This window comes from Kogia breviceps, chromosome X (genome assembly GCF_026419965.1).
Source record: "Kogia breviceps isolate mKogBre1 chromosome X, mKogBre1 haplotype 1, whole genome shotgun sequence".
Taxonomy (NCBI): Eukaryota; Metazoa; Chordata; class Mammalia; order Artiodactyla; family Physeteridae; genus Kogia; species Kogia breviceps.
Genome location: NC_081330.1, coordinates 78,010,057 through 78,012,319, shown reverse-complemented (window position 1 = coordinate 78,012,319; position 2,263 = coordinate 78,010,057). Strand labels below are relative to the sequence as shown.

At 33.4% G+C, this 2,263-nt stretch overlaps 1 non-coding gene across 1 annotated transcript; it reads left to right on the top strand.

Annotated features, from left to right (window-relative positions):
• Positions 1-1,005: 1,005 nt before the first annotated feature.
• TRNAK-CUU (transfer RNA lysine (anticodon CUU)) lies at positions 1,006-1,078 on the top strand. The gene has a single exon. It is a non-coding gene; the product is annotated as a tRNA-Lys (tRNA).
• The last annotated feature ends 1,185 nt before the right edge of the window (positions 1,079-2,263 follow it).

The following is a 2,263-nucleotide window of genomic DNA, read 5'->3' as shown; positions in this document are numbered from 1 at the left end:
TCATGTGGTTAACAGATCAGGAGGGAAGTTTAAATATTTATATATTTAAAAAATAACTAGCTGTGAAAAGCAGTATGTTATAAATCACAATTGAGCAGCAGAGAAAATAAACTGTATCAGGATTCAGAAGAAGGAGCAATCACATTTGGAATAAGCCAGATGCCTATTTTGATTCTGTGATAATGACGAAATTATCTGTCATCTTTTTAAACCAGATCTGGTCATTTCTTTTATGGGTGGTATGTACCATTTTACTAAATGTTTGCTGAGCCAATGGATACAAAACTAAAATGGTGACACCATAGTAGAAAAAGCAGCTGAAGTTTTTGTTTTCTTCCCTAAAAATTAGAAGAAAAATATGATATCCCCTTTAAACTACTAAGATTATCACTTGTACTAACAGGATATAAAAGCCATTATTATCTATGTGGAAGCTGAAAATTCAAAGTAAATATTGGTCAGTTCATATGTCTAAATATTACTCTGAATATTACTCTGAATGAGGCAAACAAGATGTAAAGTAGACTCAGATGTATCTGTACATGGTTCTTTTTTCAATGACATTGGATACTGGTTCATCTTAGTTTAGCTTTCTTCTTCATTCTCCTATCTCACATAATACAGACGGCCATTCCAAAGTCATCACAGCTGAAACAAAGACCATGGTGCTTTCGTATTATGAAAAATAATGCTTTGTGAATCAAGTTTGGTCTATGTCAGTTCTTCTCAAACTCTGTAGTCTTAGTACAATTTTACACTTTTAAAAAATTATAGGATCCCAAAGAGCTTTTGTCTATGTGGGTTATATCTATCAGTATTACCAAATAACAGTTTAAAACTAACATATTAAATATTTATATTTTTTTTAAAAATTAAAATTATATAGCCATTATATATTAAATTAGAATGTTGACATCATCAGACATCATGTATCTTTGGGAAAATTCCACTGTGCTTTTGAGAGAATGAGAGTAAAAAAGGCTATTAATAATGTCTTGGGGGACTTCCCTGGTGGTCCAGTGGTTAAGACTCTGCACTCTTAATCCAGGGACCACAGGTTTGATCCCTGGTCAGGGAACTAGATCCTGCATGCCACAACTAGGAGCCCATATGCTGCTACTAAGAGCCTGCATACCACAACTAAAGAAGCCTGCATGATGCAACTAAAAGATCCTGCACAAGGCAACAAAGATCCTGCATGCCACAACTAAGACCCAGCACAGCCAAATAAATAAATAAATGTTTTAAATAATAATAATGCTTGGTGTTTTTATGAAAATAGTTTTGATCTCACAGTTCCCCTGAAAATGTTTTGGAGACTCCTAGGAGGTTCACAAACCATGCTTTGAGAACTAAAACATGCTTTGGTCTAAATAATATTCCAAATCTTCTTGATTTTGCCTTTTGTCTTGAAGTTCCAGAACACAGACTTCATCTGTATATAAGGTTCATGCAAAATATCAAAGTAAATAGATGTCTTATAAGTGAAAAACTGTGTTACTCTTTTGTGTTCTTTCTTGACTAATCAACAGTTATGGGTGTGAACAGTCAGGTTCAGCAGATATCTTGCTCATTAAGAAAAAATATCAAAATACATTTATTACTTCATAATGTATCCTATCTCCTCTATCCACTTCCTAAAATGTTATATCCTCATCTGCATGGTAAAATTAGCAAAGATAATAAAATATGCATCAGGTAGGGTGGTCATAAGTCTTTGGATAAATCGATATCAAAAAGTCATCTTTCCAGATAACTAGAAGAAGTACCTAGCAAATGAGTTTCCAGATGGCAAATCACAAGTGCCCCCTAAACAAACTTGACCCCTAAAACTTATAACAATTGTAAAATGTATAGATCAAGGAAAGACTTCTTGTAGTTCAAAATCCTATGAAAAAATTGTGGTAACAGTTTCCATACCTTGTGCTTAATATTTTCCAGAAGGTTGGCTTACCCCTTGCTGAAAAATGAATGTTGAAATTCCATGCTTTCTTCTCCTGGCCAGTCATCCCATTCTCCAATGCAATCACCTTTCAGAGACCATCTATTAGAAAAGAAAAACTCAAAAAAAAAAAAGAAAGAAGCAAAGCAAGACCCCAAACCCCAAAAGTATTAAAATAACCTCTGACAAGAGAGTTGAAAATCACCAGAATAAATAAGCAATAATGCAAAATATTTGACTGCTACAAAGTATTAAATTGGTGCATAATAATAGTCAGCCTAATCTTCATATTTGGAACTTAGATCTCAAGAGCTTATTTTA